A 19,812-nucleotide genomic window follows, 5' to 3' on the forward strand; every position below is an offset into this window, starting at 1 on the left:
CACCTCCCACCACCCCACTCAGGAGGCCGAGAGGAGATGATAGTTCAATTTAATTTGGCTGGTTAGATGGGAAACAGGGCATCAGACCATTTAGGTCAGATTAGTCTAACTGCACTACTGCTTTGAAGCACCACCTGCTTGTTGAAGCATCACTAGTAGAGATGATATGAAAATAACCCAAAGGGAATTATGGAAGAAATATAATAGAATCCGAGATGGAAGGGCCATACAGACCACTGAGTTCAACCCCCCAGGATCAGCCTAGAGCATCTCTGACAAGTGTTTGTCCAGTTGCTGCCTCAGTGAAAGGGAGATCCCCACCTTTCTAGGCAGCCAATTCCACTGTTAAACTACTCTCACTTTGATTTTTTCCCTAACATTCAGCCAGTACCTTTCCGCCTCTAATTTATACCCATTATTGCGAGTCCTATTCTCTTCTGCCTACAGGAACAACTCCTTGGCTTCTTTTAAGTGACAGCTTTTAAAATACTTAAAGAGAGCAATCAGGCCCCCCTCAACCTCCTCTTTGCAAAAGAGAACATTCCCAAGTCCCGCAACCTCTCCTTGTGGGGCTTGGTCTCCAGGTCCCTGATTATCATTGTTGTTTTCCTCTGCATCCACTTCATTCTATCTACATCCTATTGGAAGTGAGGCCTCCGAACTGCACATAATACTCCAGATGTGAACTGACCAATGCAGCGTACAGTGGAACTATGACATCTTGTTATAAGGATGTTATGCCTCAGTTGATACTCACCAAGGTCACATGAGTCTTTTTTTGCCACTGCATCATAGTGGCTGCTCATGCTTAGCTTACAGTCTACCTGTACCCCAAGATCTTGTTTATACACACTGCTATCCAGAAGCGTATCCCTCATCCAGTATGCGTGTTTCTCATTTTTGTTAACCCAGATGTACAACTTCACACTTGTCCTTGTTAAATTGAATCTTGTTCACATCCTCCCATTTTTCCAGTGTGTTCAGATCTCACTGAATTCTATCTCTATCTTCTGGTGTGTTCACTGCTCCCCTCGATTTGATATAATCTGCAAACATAATGAGTTGTTCCTCCACACTCTCATCCTATAAAAATATTGGAAAGTATCAGGCTAAGAACTGAACCCCATGGCACCCCCATGCCTGTTGTAATGTTACTCATGTGTAAAAAGTCTCTTTTTTTCTAGGTGTAGCTTCAAAAATAAAATAAATTTAGTCCAGATACAACTGAGGTGCCATTGACCAACAATACTGTTAGTCAGATATTAACAAGTCAGCCTTTTCTGGACATAGCTGAACTTCCCTTTAAAGAGAAGGTTCTAGATCTGTCATTATAGACGAACACCCAGTTCTTTTTCATGGCACATGATGCTATCAACCAAATTTTGGTTGGTGTGCTTCGGCATTTTCTTGCAAAGCATGATCTGATCAAAGACATCTGTGTCCTAATCAACATTATTTGCCTGTATTGAAAGAGATACACTGTTGCCCATTAACTTCCACACAAAATTCAAAGTGCTAGTTATTACTATTAAACCCTGAATGGTTTGCGGCCATGTCCTTAAAGAACTACATTCCACATATGAATAAGCTGACCAATTAAAATCTTTGCAAAAGCATTTTGTGCATCCCACCCCATAGGTACAAGAAGTGAAAGAAATAGTGGTATAGTCCTTATATCTCCAGACAGTTATGGATCATAACCTCCCATCAGCCCCAATTGGCCATGCTGGAAGGGGCTGATGGGAATTGTGGTCCATAACAACTGGAGTGCCAAAGGTTCGCCACCACAAGGTTAGGGTTACCTGCTGTGTCACCTGATTTTCAGAAACCCCAGACCATAATTGTTTGCACTGAATTATTTATGTTCCAAACATCAGGTAAGAAGTTTCCTGCTCACTCAGGCTATTTGTTTATTTTGTTGCATTAGTGCCATTTTCTATTTGCTGCTGTTCATTTTGATTCTGGTGGTGTCTATATTTATTATTTTGTTCTGTCTTAACTGTTTGCTTTTTTATGTGTTTTTAATTGGTTCTACATTGTGCAAGTCACCATGGAATCTTCCCTTGCGAGACATTGAAATAAACATAATACAAATGAAAAGTATTTACAAGAGCTCTTTTTAAAAAATTACAGACTAATCCCAACTATTTTTTGAACTTGAAAATGCAACATTGTATCAACTGAGGTTCATCATGTATTCAGATGAATATTTCACCCTATTTTATGGCTCAGCTGATTTCAGTTTAACAGAAAATGCTTTGTTGGTAAAAATGTATCTGACTCCAAATCCTTTAGCTCTTTCTTTAAAACATTAGATCTCACAAATCCAAGGAGTCATTAATTTTCAGATGTCAGAATTCAAAAACCACTGAGAAAGCTTTTGTGTGTGTTATGAACTTATAAATGTTTTCTTAATACCAGCCTGTCTTATCCAGAACTAAGTTAAAGCCAAAGCAATCCAATTTAAAATGATCTATCCAACTGATTTCAACAAATTATAAATATTGAAATACAAATCCATTATGCTCATATGTCTACAGAATGTGCAGTTACTGGCTCAGGTCCCACCATAGATTTATTCTAATAGAAGGGGAAATGATTTTCACCAACACTCCCTCCTACCAAAATCCTCCAGTTTACCCTTTGTGCTATTCTCCTTAGGGTCCTTAAACCCGAGGAGCAGCATTCTAGGAAGCATTTTTTACTGCAGAGGGAGGTAAGAGTTTTGTTCCACCAACAGAAATGCCTTCCATTAGTGCAGATTTACCATAGGATGCAAGCCACTGCAAGGAGCAAGCAGTGCTCCAGATCCCATGGTACAATACCAATTATCTAAGGAATCTATACTGTTCCACACTATTTACCTGCCCTTGATTGAGTTCACAAGGTCCCTTGCTCTCTCTTCAATTATAATATTAAACCATGGTTTCCAGCATCAAGATAATTACTGTGAGTCAAAATTAGAAATTGAATTCAATCTTCAACTTGGAAGCAAACTATAGTTACACCAAGACCCCTTCCGCACAGCACAGGTAGAGCAGGTTGCAGTCAGGCTAAAGTAACCCATTCTCCTGTTTTCCCATTCGCATGCCTCTGTGCAAGCAGCGACTGGAGTCCACAGAAACAACGTGGGTTGCTGTTGCGCCTTTGCACAGAGGCACGAATTGGGGGATGGGGGTTTGGTCCTTACTTCCTCGCTGCATAGTTACGCAGGCAGGCTGGTATGGACCTTCATGCTGACGTCTCGTGATGCCGTGAGACGTCACTGTGACCCTGTGTGGCTACGCAGCTGCAAGGCAGGGATGTGTGTGTGTGTGTATATATATGTATAAGTATAAGTATATATATATGTATATATATATAAGTGTGTATATATATATAAGTGTGTGTGTGTGTGTATGTGTATATACATATACACATACACATACATACATACATACATACATACATACATACATACATAAAGTGTGTATATATATAAGTGTATATATATAAGTGTGTGTTTATATATATATATACACACTTAGATGTGGCGGTATATTAAATTAAATAAATAAATAATAATAATAAGTACTGTGTAGTAATTATTTCACACGTATAATATGACTTTTTATGCTGCTATGACTGTCTAATGGTCTGTAGCTACAAGGTAATGTTCTTATTTTTAAAAAGTATGCCAATTTTAAGGTAAGTGTTATAATTTGCATATGTTTGCTGTGTAAACTGTATGATGAAATTCATTACGTCTCTTAATATAACTGGGCCTAATTTGTGTAAGTCTCAAGACTCCTTTGATTTCCATATTGCAGCTGTGCAAGTCACACCTGCCTCAATTTCTTGAAAGCGGTAGAGGTAAAAGAATGCAATATGGGTAGATTTTTTAAATAGTTTTGATAGGCTATTGGAATATTCTGTTAAATTATAAACCAGACTGTAAATTGTTTGCAAATTATTGTTTTAGAATAGTAGATAAAGGAAAACAGCCTTTTCAGAGATAGAATTCCGTTAGTGGGTATTGTCTCTGCTGCTATTGGGTTACGCATTGGATGCTATTGCAAAGATTAATGTTACTAAGTAAAAACACATGCTCTGTATTTAAGTAGAGAATTAAGAGACTCTAGTAAACAGTGCAACATACAGTGCATTTGATATGATAGTTGCTTTCATGTTATACCAAATTATTTAACATTTTATTTTATTCAATTTATATTCCACCCCCCCCTGACCAAAGTTGGACTCAGGGTGGTATGCAACATATTTACAAACAATTTTCGAAATACATAAAGTACACAATCATTTAAAACACAAGATAGCAATAAACTTAAACCTATGAAGAAAATCCAGTCGATCTCAAACAGAAACTTTCCATCGGAGCTGTTCAAGCACAGGCTAAATCAAGGGGAGTAATGCATTTGATAAGGAGGCCGACAGATGAGGTTGTGGATGCACAGTGGCATCAACTAAAAGCCTGGTAGAAACATCTCTGTTTTGCAGGCCTTGTGGAACTGATTAATGTCCTGCAGTGCTATCTGACAAAGAGTTCCACCAGGCTGGAGCCAGGGCCAAAAAAGCCCTGGTCAAGGTCAATCGGACAACCCTGGGGCCAGGGACCGCCAGGAGACTTTTATTGGAGGACCTGAGCCTCCTGTGTGGGCAATATGGGGTGATGTGGTTCCGCAGATACTATGGTCCCAGACCACTCTGAGCCTTAAAGGTTATAACAAAAAAATGTTTAATTGATACTGGGAAAAATGGACATTTGGTGTTTCTTGCCTTTATATTCATAAGCACATGATGGAAATATTATGAATCATCAAGTCATGTAAGCAAGCTCACTTTGGAGACCACTTTTCTTTATCAAAATCAGTGTTTTGTTTCCGCTGCTTGATTATCTAAACCATCAAAATACAGAGAAGTGGTATGTGATCAAATAAGCTAAAAGAGGTTTATTCCACCCCCCACCCACCCCCCTCTCCCGGGTGACGAGCAAAAAAAAATTCAGTTTCTGACATCTAAACAAGACTTTGTGAGCTCTTTAACTGTAATATGCAAGGCACCCACCCCTCATCTGCTTTGATACTTGGATGTCAGTTGCTTTATGTCAGTGATGGCGAACCTTTTTGAGACCGAGTGCCCAAACTGCAACCCAAAACCCACTTATTTATCGCAAAGTGCCAACGTGGCAATTTAACCTGAATACTGAGGTTTTAGTTTAGAAAAAATGGTTGGCTCAGAGGCGTGCGTTACTCGGGAGTAAGCTTGGTGGTAGTTGTTGGCTTTGCTTTGAAGCAACCATGCAACTCTTCGAATGGGTGAATCACGACCCTAGAAGGGTTTACTCAGAAGCAAGCCCCATTGCCAGCAACCGAGCTTACTCCCAGGTAAAGGATCGTGCTTCAGTGGGAAATCAGTGGGATTTAACAACGCTTAACAGGGTTACCTATACTGCTTCCCCAAAACTAGTTATTAGGTTTAATGCTAATAATCAAGCCCAGCGGCCCAGGCCAGCCTAGATGTGTGTGTGGGAGGGTGATTCCCACCCGCACATGATGAACTGTGTGTGCGCGTGCCCACAGAGAGGGCTGTGAGTGCCACCTCTGGCACCCGTGCCATAGGTTCGCCATCACTGCTTTATGTTCTATCATATGCTTTTCTATTGTCCATTGAGTACCTTCAGCACCATCCTTCAGTTCTTTGCTTCTGTAGCTTTTTTGTACGGATTGTGTCGCATGTTGTAATGTTAATTTCTGCTTGGGAGAGTCTGAGATTAATCTTGTCCAGTCCATTTTTATTCATGTGTCATTTTTCAGTTTTTGGGGTAGGATGATTGCAGAGCCTTTTCATTCTCTTTTCATGTTCTTTGTACCAGAACTGCCTGACTACATATTCTCTCATGCTTTTCAATCCCAGGATTTCTTTTAAAAAGTTTCTGTCAGTATTTGTTTTGAAATATTTAAATCCTGCTTTTCAGCCATGACTTTCAAAGTGACAAGGGAATAAAAATGCTGGGGCCCCTCCTCCTCCCTCCCCTTCCTTGCATGCCACTCCTCCCCTCCCTCCGTTCCCTCCTCTAGGGTGGGTGATGACCAGATGCCAGACCCCCTCCTCCTCCCTCCCCTTCCCTTGCATGCCAGCCCTCCCCTCCCCCCCCTCTGCTAGGGTGGGTAGGCCAGGTCCAGATGCTGGGCCCCCACCCCACCCTTGCATGCCACCCCTTCCTCCTTCCTTCCACTTGGGTGGGTGGGCCATGTCAAATATTTAAAGAGTTTTGAATTAGTTATTTAGAGGTCTTGCTGAAGCATTTAGAGGTCTTGCTACAACTGTGGAAATTAAACTGATGAGCTTATCACTTGGCAAATCTTGCTGATCCTCATTCTCACCAAATATTTGCAGGGTCTCAGTTCCACCAGAAGCCATGCTTCAGATCCATATGTTTATCGATGTTGTAGTAATTGGTGCAGGAGGTAGGAAGAGAGCAGGTCTCATCCACCTGCTGTGCAGGTTATTGCTTTATACTTACAGAACTTCATGTTACTTACATGAAGTAAATACATGAAAGAGCCGAACCCCCTTCCTACTTCCACATTCTCTTCTGCATGTGCCTGCCCTTCATTGAACTTATGAGATAAAAAGGATGGCTACTGCAAGTTTGCCTCAACGTAAGCTGTAACTCTACCCTAAAGTAGATAGGGATTCAAACAACAGTTTTAAAAATCTTTGGTATCCAAATGTTAGTTGGATGGTTTTTAGATAGGTCAGTTTTATTCAGATTTCACATCTTGGCTACTACTGTTAATTCACATAAAGGTAAAAGGATTTTTTCTTCTGTATTATCCACGCAGTTCCCTCTGCCCCATAGTCAGAGATGTTCTTGCTATTGCTGTACCAGCTTTAATGGACTCACTTGGCTCCTGTTCTAATCTGTCTGTTGCCAGGCACCCAGACTCTGGATGTGAAACAGTGTTTGAGTCTATATCTGTGTCTCTCTTCCTGCATTCATGCTTCAGTTTTCCCTCCTCTCCCATTGCTTCATGAATATCTGATGCTGTCTGCTTTCCATCTCTTAGTTTAAGCCAGCAAGGAAAAAGCACAGAAGCTGAATGTAAACAAGCAGATGTTTCATCAAAGCATAGAATTAGCCACTGGTCATTCTGTAAAATTAGTGATTATATTGCAGTAATAAATAGGATCTTGTGCACTGAAAATTGTTTTGTGTCAGAATTCCAAAATTTGGCTGACCCTAGGGAAATTCGTGTTTTTTTTAATTTCTGCCATAATAGTACTTAGCAGATTCCTTTCCATTCAGATGTGGATTACATATCCAGGGGATCATTCCAAGTATAGATGTGGTTACCGACGATTTTCCAGGCACTGCAGTAAGCAGCAAAACTTGTATATATATCTGAAGCTCGATTGGTATTCTAGGTTACCTACAGATCTGTGGGTTGGTTGAAACATTGTTGACAGTACCTGCTTCTATTATTTACAAATGTAATAAAGATTATGTAGACATTTTCAAAAGAAAAAGGTATGGAGGCACTTAAAGACTAAATTTTCATGAAAGTGCATAATATTATCATGCAGTTGCAGTTGATGTTTATGCCTTCTGTGCCCAAAAGGGAACTGTTTAAGCTAAGAAATAAGCCTTTGATGTTGTATATAAAAGGCAAGAGAACTAGGTTTCCTGCCACAAAAGCTGCACATAATAGTTTTTAAATAACTGTTACAGGAACTATTTTTTATAATATTCAAAGGTGACTCATTGTGAGAGATGTCCAGACATTAAAAATGTGGCTTTGAGGAAACATCTACAGAATGACTGGTGGTTAACATACTAGGTAGAGTCACAGCCTTCTAAATACACTGTATTCAATTAGTTTAAAAGGGTTTAACTCGCTTAGGTTTGCACTTCTCTCTAAAGAAATGAAGGCTCAATTCAGATGTGACATTACAGATCATCCAATTCTTGGTTTGGAGTTGAATTGGGGATATATTCAAGTTAGGTTGTTCCTCCTTCACCATCAGTCCCCTGCCCCTTTCCTGATTTGCTTAAACAACTTGAGTTGGTAGCTAACTGATTTGAAACCATGGTTTGGAGCGCTTATTGAAAATGACCAGGGCCTAATCCTCTGTGTGTGTATGTAAGATTAAAAAACACTAATACTTAAAAAGAAAATGGAATTGATAAATAAACACATCAGCAGGAGGAAGCACCAGTGGGAATCTGTGATGGAATGCCAAACAAAGCAAAATTTTTGGCTGCTGGTAGAAAACAGTTGATAGAAAGGGACAGTTACAGAAAGGGACAGATTGGGAGAGTTAGTATACTTTCTCATTTATTCAGATAACTCCAGCTTTCTCTAAATTGTGCAAGAGTGCTCTATGTAGACTGTCCTCCCCTCAATTAAATGTTATATGGTTATAAAGCTATAGCCAAGAATAAGTACTCTTTGAAGTAAATTATTACATTCTGTGTCTCTTTCGTAACCCATAGCCTTTCATTTGGTTGTTATTTCAGGTGTTTCTAGAAGTCTACGGTTAGATCATTCTCTTTATTCTATTAAATTGTCATAGGGTTTTTCCTTTTTTTGCTTTTACAAAATGTTAGAGGTTTTATAGTCTTCCTAACTTTAGCTTAACTTATTTTCCCATCACAACACACACACACACACACACGCACACAAGATAACTTCCACAGGAAAGAAGAGACTCTGAAAATTATCAAAGTTCGGCTACCAGTACTTAAAAACACCAAAAGCAAACCCCAAGGGCATGCTAAATTCAAGGACAATGGACTCCACCCAAACACAGGATTTGCATTCACCATTACTGCTGCTGCTGCTGGGAATGCAAATGTGAATCACTCCCTGGACTGAATGCAAATGTGAATCATGCCTGCAGGGAATGCAAATGTGAATCACTCCCTGGACTGAAAAACCGCACCTGCAATACTATACTATCAACCACACCTTTGCATAGCAAGTTCCACCCAAACACTTACTGATTGGTTCCCCACTAAAACATTCCCTTCTCACTAGATACAGTGTGTAACAGACTGCCCTCTATGATACACCTCTGAAGATGCCAGCCACAGATGTAGACAAAATGTTAGGAACAAGATCCACCAGACCACAGCCACACAGCCTGGAAAACCCACCACAACCAGTTGAATCCGGCCGTGAAAGCCTTCGGCAATATATAACCTCCTCTTCCCTGTTTTGCTCAGTTGGGCTGAGGGGACACACCTCCTGTCCTCTGACCTCTGGCAGGTAATTTTTTTTTTAAAAAAGTGGCGCACCTCCATGTAGAGGCACTTCTGTGAGCTGCAGCAGCGCTTGGGCTACCCAAAGGGCCCCAGGGCTGCGCCAGTGTCATATACACCATTGCCCCACCACTCCCTGGGCCCGTGTGGAATCTGCCAATGTTAGAACTATGAATACAAATCTAAAAAGTCTGCAACTGGAAGCGCACTCTATTAAAAAAGTGTTCAAAACATACCAGCAACAGTGGCCAAACTATTAGATATTAAAGAAGTCAAGAATGATTTTAGGAAATTGCACTGTTGGAGGAGGACCTAAAGGCAGTAAAGGAACAACTTAAGGACTTTTTAAAAAGTTGACTCGGTCCCTTCCACACATGCAGAATAAATGCACTTTCAATCCACTTTCACAATTGTTTGCAAGTGGATTTTGCTATTTCGCACAGTAAAATACAACTGCAAAGTGCATTGAAAGTGGGTTGAAAGTGCATTATTCTGCATGTGCGGAAGGAGCCTCAGTTCAAAGCAAATCTAAAGAACATGAACAAGCCATTCTTTCATTTGAATATCAGATCAGTTTCTTAGATTGAGAAAAGTTGCAGAAGAACACAACCCTTTGATCTTAAAAAGCTTCCCTTTGCTCTGGCTAATTTTGTGATGATACAAGAAGAGATGCCTGAAAAAAATTGAAAAGATATTCAGAGGGAACCTCAAGAATCCAAAATCACAGGGTATGCATAGAAATATTGTTGTCTTCTATGCAAAAGATACTGTAGATCAAATTATGGAGGCTCATTTGAAAGTCTAAGTTTAGGATGGATGACAAAAACATTATAATCATGAAATAAATTTCCTTGAGGGTTCTGAAGGTGTGAAAGGACTATACCATTTTAGTGGACGCTCTGAAGAAGAAACAAATTAGTTTCACGTGGTTGAAATGATGGGAGGGGGGATTTTTTCACATATACAAAGCCCAGACACAGAGGATCACTTCTGCAACAAATATCAAAGAGCTCTGAAAGAGAAACATTAAAGAGTTTACTTAAACATCTAATGAAATGGTTGAAATGTAGATAAAAATCCATAAAATTAAGTAGAATGCTAGACATTGAATTAGTAGAGTGCTAGATGATATTAAAAAATAAGGAAGTCATAGGGCAGTCTCATGTATTTATCTAGAGGGTCTTGTGTATTCAACTAATGTATCAAAATGTTTAAGAAGAATTTATATGTTAATTGCTTTTAAATCTAAGAAATAAGTTAGATAAGTTAAAACTATGTATGTTCTTTATATGAAAAGTATAGAAAAATGAATAGTTTATTTCCTTTTATGCCAATTAATGGTATTGATACAATGGTAACAGAGCAATATTAAAGATTAATTCTGTAAGAGGTTCTGGGCAGGAATCAAGTAGTTTTGTTTTTATCTGTGTTCTTCTGTAAGTAGTTTTTTTAGTGATGGGGGAGTGGATCATCGTACAGTTATATGTATGGTTTTAGTTTTAATATGTAATTGTGAAAATAATTAAAAAATCCATATATATATATATGCATATTCGTGTGTCTGTCTATCAAGCATAAATATGAATATGTTACACAGTGGTGGGATTCAAATAATTTAACAACCAGTTCTGGTGGTGGGATTCAAATAATTTAACAACTGATTGTTTTCAAGCACCATTTTAACAACCGGTTCTGCCAAAGTGGTGTGAACCTGCCGAATCCCACCACTGTATATATGCTTCATTAGCAGAGGGAAATTGGTTAAGCAGAATAAATGTGTCTGCATTTTTGCATTTGGAATAACCAGCATTCATTTTCAATCCAGTGTGATTCATATGAATGCAGCCTATTGCATCACTTCAGCTGTAGCTACCTTAGAGAAAACAAGTGCCACAGTAACTTCTCCCACAGTGAGGTGCTGGAGCCCATATAGTTGAGGTCCTAGATAAGAGTACAGAGGGAAAGATCACCTGCTGTGTGACAAATCTTCACACTGACCTGTTTTATTCTGACTTTACAAATTACTCTGTATTCGCCTCCAGGGGATAAAACGTGATCCATATGCAAGAGTTGGTAGAGGATATAAGAAGATAGTGTACTTCAACAAAACGTGATAGAATGTGATAGACTCCAGTACTGAAACCATAACCCATCTTTCTTTCTTACAGCAACTTTGCAAAACACATTGTTATATCCTAACCTCAGGTAATGATACCAGTATGTGAAATAAGCATCCATGAAGCTTAGCTAATTGTAGTATATACTTTATGATCAGGGTAGGCTAAATTAACTTTTGCTGCTGGCAAAATCCTGGAAAGTTGGCAAATATAACCTTTTTACAATTTGCTGGTACTGTGTACATCACTATTAAATGTACAGGCACACATATAGTAAAAGTCAAGGTGTGACTGCAGCCCATGGGTGATTCATGACCCAGAGATTGCACAGGGGTGGTACCTTTACCTATGCCCTATTAATGTTGTATTCACATTTCCTGCAGCTATAGCATTCGGTGCACAAAGCCTGTTTGTTTGTAACCAAACTATTCAGCGTTCATGATCCTTTCATTTGTTTCAGGTTGCATTTTTGGCAACTGGAAATGTGCTATTATGCATATTATTTGCAAAGCTGTGAGATCTGTCATAAAATGAATGTAGAAGTGATATAGGAAAATGAAGAAAATGTGAAAGTGACAAGATAGGAGGAAAATTGTAGTATTGAACTTCTAGCTTCACATATCTATTGATTTTCAAGCTTCTACCAAGTTGTCACATTTATTGAACTGCAATTACATCTATTGTATCTTTTTTTGTATAGTGCATGAAAAGCAGGTGCAATTTTTGATTGCCAACTATGCTACAGTGATTGTGAGGGGGAGAGTGAGTGGGCTGAATAATACCATCTACATTATCTTGCTATAAGAGAATTCACAAAAGAAATTAAACTTTTCTTCTGTCCTATATAATAATCCACAAAGAATCACACATGTTCTTGTTATTGGTTGGATGCATATATTTGGTTAGATGCATATATTTGAAGTCAATGCTAAGTTTAATTGTGTTTTCACAGTTGTTTGTACCATGCACTGTTTTGTCCACATAGGCGTTTAGTTTTTAATTTATGGGAAACATTATCCTGATAACATTTGTCTTCATGTAAAATGCCTTGAATAAAAGAGTTGTTTTTTTTAAAAAAAATGAAGATACGTTCTTTGGAAACTCCTATGGACAGAAATTAATATTTCCCACTTTCCTCCCACATTTATTTGACTTGAAACAATGTGGCTTGTAAGTATAGACTGAACAAAATCTTCATGGAAGGAAATCTAATGGCCTGATCTCACTGGGCCCCTCCACACAGCAGAGGTAACTAGGGTTCGTGTCTTTGGAAATCGTTACCTGAGCTCGACTCCTCTGTTACTCCGCACAACAGCTGACTTGTGTCTCCGGAGCCGAGTTCAGAGGGTGGGATTACCTCCTCGCGTCTTCTGCTTCTCATTCCCGATTGGCTGAGTGCATGTCCCTTTTTTTTCATTTACTGACGTAGGAGCTATGTAGGAGGATTTTTTAAAAGATGCACTTCTTGCTGCCGCCACCAGTCTCCTGTTCTGCGCATGGCCGAAATACTGCAGAGTCGAGGCGAGGGAGATTCCACACTCCACCGGCTTTGGCTTGAGTGCAACCCGAGCTCGCCAGGAAGTTGTACCTCCCAGTCGAGCTCGAAAATTTAACGGTGGGTGGGAGCCGAGACAGACACGAGTCGAACACTACGGCTGTGCGGAGTACCCGGGTTGGACCTACGTCGAACTAAGGTCGAATCCTACAGTGCAGAGGCCCCCCCCTCTCTCTGTCTTTCTGTGTGTGCCCTCCTCTACTTACCCTAAAGAAGGAGTAAACATGCCAGAGGGCAGATGCCGCAACACTCCTGCACTGCTGCCAGCCCCATTGGCGCAGTGGGGGTATGCTGGATGATTTCTAGGAGTGGAGCCAATATTAGCTGGCTTCCACCGCAGTTTTGTAGCCAATTATGCCGTGACCTGGGGCTTGGACTTGCATCACTCCTTTGGAGGGCTTTCTGGTTGGCGGCGGGGTGGGGGTGGGGGCTGTTGGTTTTTCTGCCTTGTCATGACATCAAAAAGTCATTTGGAGGTGGTAGCACAGCAGCGGCATGGTCCCCAGCCACTCAAGGCTGAAGATTGGACTATAAGTTTCAAAATGTGGCCAGCTCTACTAAAAGGAATTAGTCAATTTGGAGACATTCAAATTCCATATCCCAGTCTTCAGTGGAGACTTTTGAGCCTTACTGTCAGTTTTCTTCTCTCCTACATGGTTAGTGGGGAGGAGATTAAACTGTGCATTCAAAAGTAGGCAAGGCTAGAAAGAGTGGTGTTTTTCAACCATGACTGTTTTTGTTGTGTAATTGTGCTTCTTCTGTGTTTCAGCTATGTTTTGTACTTTAGCGACTTTCAATGTTTTGAATTGTATTGTTTATAAATATTCTAAATTGCCTGGTGTGCCTTCTGCCATAATGCGACTTACAAATATATATAAAATAAAAAATTAAGAGCCAAACATCACTAAATGGAAGCCAAAAGTAGAATAAAGAAGAGTTTTGCGTAGGAGTAAAATAGTAAATTAATTCATTACATGGTAGATCTCATTACTGTATATGGGGTTGAAAGTTGGATGGAGATGACAGGAAGAAAGCTGATTCATTTGAAATGTGGTATTAGAGGAGAGTTTTATGTATACTGTGGACCATCAAAAAGACAAATAAGGGGTTTTAGGTCAAATCAACCCTGAATTTCCCTTAAAAACTAAAATGACTGAGATTTGTGGTGCTCCACCTCCCTGGCCCTGCCTACTGAGGCCTAATCTTTCCCACCTTCCCTCACCCGGGTGTTGTCTGACCTGTGCTTTGCCTCAGGCTGCTGGCCTGTGCTTCCTAACAGCTTGCACATTCACAGTTTGTCTGAAGCCCTGGCTATCCCTAGCAACATGCCCTCCTTGCCAGTTCTTCCGCAGTCCTTCCCCTTCACCTGCCTGTGTCTCTTACTCTCTGCTCCTAACAACTTCACTTATTTTCACTATCCACCTCCTCCTCTCTTTTCCTCAGAGGCGTAGCTACAAGGGGGCCGGGGTGTGTGCATTGCACCGGGTGCGTGCCTGGGGAGGGGAGCAAAATTTTCAGGGGTTTTTTTGTATTTTTTAGTGTTTTCAGTTTTTGGCCTGCAGGGGGTGCAGTTTTTAGGCTAGCAGCACCACACTTTCAGGGAGTTTTCAGGGGACTCTCCTGATGATACCACCCAAGTTAGGTGAGGTTTGGTTTAGGGGGTCCAAAGTTATGGACTCCCAAAGGGGGTGCCCCATCACCCATTGTTTCCAATGGGAGCTAATAGGAGATGGGGGCTACACCTTTGAGAGTCCATAATTTTGGACCCTCTGAACCAAATTTCACCAAACCTGTGTGGTATAATCAGGATAGTCTGCTAAAGAATCCCTGAAATTTTGATGCTGCTAGCCTAAAAACTGCGCCCCCTGCAGGCCTTAAAACTGAAAAAACACTAAAAATACAAAAAACACAAACGAACATGGGGTGGGGGGGGAAGCAAAACTCAGAATTTGCACCAGGCTCCATTTTCCCTAGCTATGACTTTGCTTCCACTCTCCACAACCACCCCTTCCTGCCTCTTCCCTTCCCTTAAATCCTCTTCCTCCCTCCCCAATTGCTAGCCTCTTCCCCTTGATTCTCCCTGCCCTCTCCCAACCACCCAGGCCCTTCCTCTCCTGACTCCGGAAAAGCCTAAAGAACTTTAATCACATTATGAGAAGATAAGGGTCACTGGAAGAGACAATAATGCTTGGAAAAGTTGAAAGCATCAGGAAAAGAGGAACAGTCAACATGAGATAGATTGACTCTATAAAGGAAACCATGACCCTCAGTCTGCAAGATCTGAACAATGCTAACAATAAGACATTCTCACCCTGAGGCAGGAGGACATCTTACTTGGATGATTCCCATCCCTTCTTTCAGGGAGGCAGGAACAAGTCTGGGAATAACTTTGTTAACGCAGTCAAATTTGGACAAGACAGGCCAGTTTTCCTGCAAGCCTGCTCTTGATCTATCACCTCAAAAGTGTAGACAGTTCTGGATTCATCTTTTGAACACCCTTTGACAGGTAGATCAAATGGTGGGACACCATTCCATTTATAGCTCATGTCACCATATTCTTGTCTTGTTCTTTATTGTGAGTGTTTTTCTTAAAGCCCAAGTCAATTCCAAAGTCAGTTCCAAAATTTCCTTCTCTATTATTGGTCTTTTGGGGGGCTTTCGGACTTTTTTTTTGTGATGGTACTCACTGATGCTTGGTACCTTTTTTGGGGAGACATTCTTAACTCCTGAGAGGTGATTGGTGGAAATAGATGCAATGTTATATATGAATACTGGTTCTTTTCTTTTTTTTCTATTCTATTCTTTACAAAAAATCACTGGCTGTTTTTACTGTGAATACAGTGAATATATGTATGACCACATTTTGACCAAGATACTACACGTTTTGTCCTGATAGGACAGGTATAATGTAATAGGGAATATTTCATAGTTGCTTCACAGATGGTATATGGATCAAAGGCTGTCTGCTGGGAAAACTGCTGTACTGTATCTGCCTATGTATCTTTACAGTTTACAAAATTCCTTGGATCTATTCAATAAATATATCATGTATGGAGCTGTGATTAAAGTGCCTGCCCAGTGAAACAAATAAGTAGAACTGTGTGAATTTTATAACATCCAACAAACAAAAAAACCTGTCATTTGTTACCCTCTTCATAATTGTGAAAATGTTATCTTCTACCTAAGATTTAACATAAACCTGACAGGTATCTGATCATTAAGATTACAAAGATGTGCTTAAAATATATATAGGAAATATCTACAGAAATCTCAGAATACTGTGTGTATGTGTGTATTTCTAGTAGGCAAGGCTTGGGGCTTCACCTGGCATAACTCTTAGCATTACAAGTAGAAGCAGAGTAAATCGGGCAGGACATTTTTCTGCAAATTTCTTTTGTACAGTGCTTACAGCTTGTGAAATCTAGTATGTTATAATAGTGCAAAGTATGCACAGATCTGCAAATTAGGGAGGAAAGCAGCTTGCACATATAGCCAGTTACAGGAATGTATTTTCCCTGTGACCACTGAAGAAGTTATATTTCCTTTCTCCATGGGTATGCTAAATCCCCTTTATGCGAAACTGTCTTTCAATATTCTCCTAAGGTTCTCCTATATAAAATATTAAAATATATAGTTCTTAGCATCTTACACATATTTGATAGCAACCTGAAGTTCTAGTTACATCTGATACTTCTACACAAGGACATGTGCTGCCAGTCCTAAATGGGCTAATTTGACTAAAAAGGCTAATTAGGGCTAAACAAGATGGGATGGTTCCCTTGTGGCTGCCGTAAGACCACCAGCCCCTTTTCAATGTAATTAAAATTCTATAGAGGCCTGATCCTATTCAGGCCCACAGTGCAGTTCTCTTGTCCTACCCCATAACTTTTCAAATGTTGAAACAGCCATGGGATGCAGCTTTGGTGTTTGATAAGGCATGGGGGAAGCAAGAGTTCCTCAGTTTGCCATGTATCATTGATCTGCCCAGAATCTACTACCAGTCCTTATTTCAGTTTGAGATTAATAGTAGGGCAGGGAAGTTGCGCCAGTGGGGAAGCAGCAGGGGCATAGTTATGTTCTAAAGTTAGGGGGAGCAAGCACTTTAAAAATGCGTCCACTGGGAGGGGGCAGACAACATGATTCTGTATGTGAGACTGAGCACACTCAGTCCTGCACACAGGTTCGCTTCCCACACCTTGTTTTCCAAATGCACCTGTGCGAAATAGCAAAATCCATTTGCAAACAATTGTGAAAGTGGATTGAAAGTGCATTATTCTGCATGTGCGAAAGTGCCTAGAGTGAGGTGGAAGAGAGTACGACAATTAGAAATTTTTTGAAAAGTCGGCACTTTTAAAAAATGTGCTCAAGGGAAGTGGTTGCTCTTTGCACACCCATTAACTACATCACTGGAAAGCAGCAACCTTTAAACTTCATTCACGTAAGCAGGAGAAATAACTGTCAGTGATTGTCTACCATGTGTGTTGGATTACACATTTCTGAGAAAGAAAGCAATGACAATTGCATTAATATGGATCTGTTTCCATTTCCTACAAAAGTTATACGACTTTGTTAATTACTAAGCACTTGTTACGTTCTCACAATATTGTGACATTTGTAATGATGTGGTTACTGTAAACTGGGAGGCCTTTATTTAGAACTGTCAGAGCAAGTTCTTGCACATTTCTGTTGCCTGAAGCCTTGCCTGTACAAGAATGCTTGTTCAACATGCTGCTTCGTTATTATGCATTTACAAGTGCAATAATTTTTTAAATTTGTTTTAGTAGCTATAATGTTAAGTGAAATCTCCTATATTTCAAAATTTCTTGAAAATTACATGCTGTACAGTTGCATTCTCAATTTGGTGTTGGGAACAGATATATTTTCTTCTTTCCAAGTCATGTTGCATAATTTCTGGTTTAACTTATTTTCTACATCTTTTGGAAGATTTACTTAATTTCAATTTACTTAGTCGGGTTAGGTTGAACAAAAAATATATAGGGACAGTGTATTGGAAGGGTTTTTTTTGCAGCTGTTGTGATTACATTGTGATTGAGATTGTCACAACCCATTGCTTTTGTGTCTCTCTTGTCCTTGTCCTAATTCTCTAAACAGTTGCAGAAGTTTTTTTTATCAAAACAAAATGTGGTTAGCTATAAAGATGGGAGAGTTTAATGTTCATACAAGTGTAAGCTTATTGTTGAAGAAGTCAGATATTGGGAACTTGATCTCTTTTTTGCCATCAAGTCACAGCTGACTTATGGTGACCCCATGGGGTTTTCAAGGCAAAAGACATTCAGAGGTGGCTTACGTTGCTTGCCTTCATGTTCCCACCCTGGAATTTTGCGGAATCTCCCATCCAAATACTATCTAGGGTCAGCGCTGAAAGTGTGTTGACTGGTCCAAGGTCACCCAGCAAGCTTCCATGGTTTGAGTGGGGATTTCAACCCATGTTTTCCAGGTCTTAGTCCAACACCTTAATCACTACATTATATTGGCTCTCAATTTTCTTTTACTGCAGCCTAATTCCCTTACAAAAATGCCTTCTTGAACAATTCCTCTGCATAACGACCCTGGACCACCTTGGGGGACCTTCTCCAAATACCAGGGCTGACCCAGCTTAGTTTTTGAGATTTGGCAAGATCATGCTATTCTAGGGATATCCTGGTCAGGGGAGTTCTGGCATACCTGATGTAAATTTATTGTGTGACTGTTTTGTCCTGCCAATAATTTCAGATGGCTACCAATTTTAGCAAAAATAAAGAGGTTGGCTGTGCTACCTCAATTACTAAGAAGTTTTCACTCTAACATAAGTTTTAATAAATTAATATGTTCTGTGCCCCTGGCATGCTATTTGATATGTATTGTTCTCTAGGTCCCCAGAATAGTTAGTATAGATATGACACCCTGGAAACTTTTATTGAAAAATTGTATGTCTCATGTCTGCTTGCTGACTGGTCCATGCTCAAGAAATTCAGGTTGCATTCTGAACTGGAAAAGAATTCATCCGTGAAAAAGGTGCTTAATATATAATGCAGTGAATCATTATAGACTAGATATTCATATTGTGAAAATAGGTAAACACAGGGTTCGATGATATGCTCAAGACTTACTGTTGCAGTACATGATTGGAATTAGTTGCAGTCATCAAGTTGTACATATAGTGCACTCCATACGTTGCTGTGGCAATTGTCCTTCTCATCACTGTCCGCAACTCACACAGGTGTCCATGCAGGTCCAATGATCCACAGCATAACCTTTTGGAGTGGTCAAATGGAATCCCTCTTTCCCTTTTCAATTCACATTGTTATATGGTGGTGTCTTTTTTTTAGTATAAGGTAACCCTTTCCATTCTACAATGTAACTGTCCAGAGTGTGAATCCCGCTGTCCATGAGACTGATTGACATGCACAGTCCTGGCTTGGGTAAGGCAGAACTGGGGTAAGGAGGCTGTCCCAGTCAAGCAGCAGAGGCAGGGTGGTGAAGCGCTCAGATTGAGGCCAGCTCCCTGGGCTCTTAAAGGGCCATGTGCAAAAGAAGCAGAGCCAGCAGTGTTGGTTCGCCCCCACCCCACGGATTTTCTTAGAAGAAAAAGGCAAACTCCAGCTCGCTTTTAGTAAAAGAGTTGCGAATATGCGTGAGGAAGTGGGTAAGTGGTGGTTGGATGTGAGGGAGGGCAGAGTGAGGTGTGTGAGGATGAAGTGGATGTGTATGAGAGTATGTGTGTTGTGTGGTAGTAGTGGGTGAGGCACAGAGAGTGAAAGTGACCTGCGTGTGAGGAGGGGGAACCCAACCGGACGTCTCACACAGCAAAGTGTGTATGTGTTTCACTTCTACTCGTATTACCTAACAGTATTACCTATTTACTGTTTTCAATGCTC

General features: G+C 40.3%; 1 protein-coding gene across 2 annotated transcripts in view; it reads left to right on the forward strand.

Moving 5' to 3' along the window:
* Nucleotides 1–19,812, forward strand: part of PXYLP1 (2-phosphoxylose phosphatase 1) — a 74,969-nt gene that overhangs the window by 33,678 nt on the left and 21,479 nt on the right. The gene's annotated exons all lie outside the window — the stretch shown is intronic.

This window comes from Sphaerodactylus townsendi, linkage group LG08 (assembly GCF_021028975.2).
Source record: "Sphaerodactylus townsendi isolate TG3544 linkage group LG08, MPM_Stown_v2.3, whole genome shotgun sequence".
Classification (NCBI taxonomy): Eukaryota; Metazoa; Chordata; class Lepidosauria; order Squamata; family Sphaerodactylidae; genus Sphaerodactylus; species Sphaerodactylus townsendi.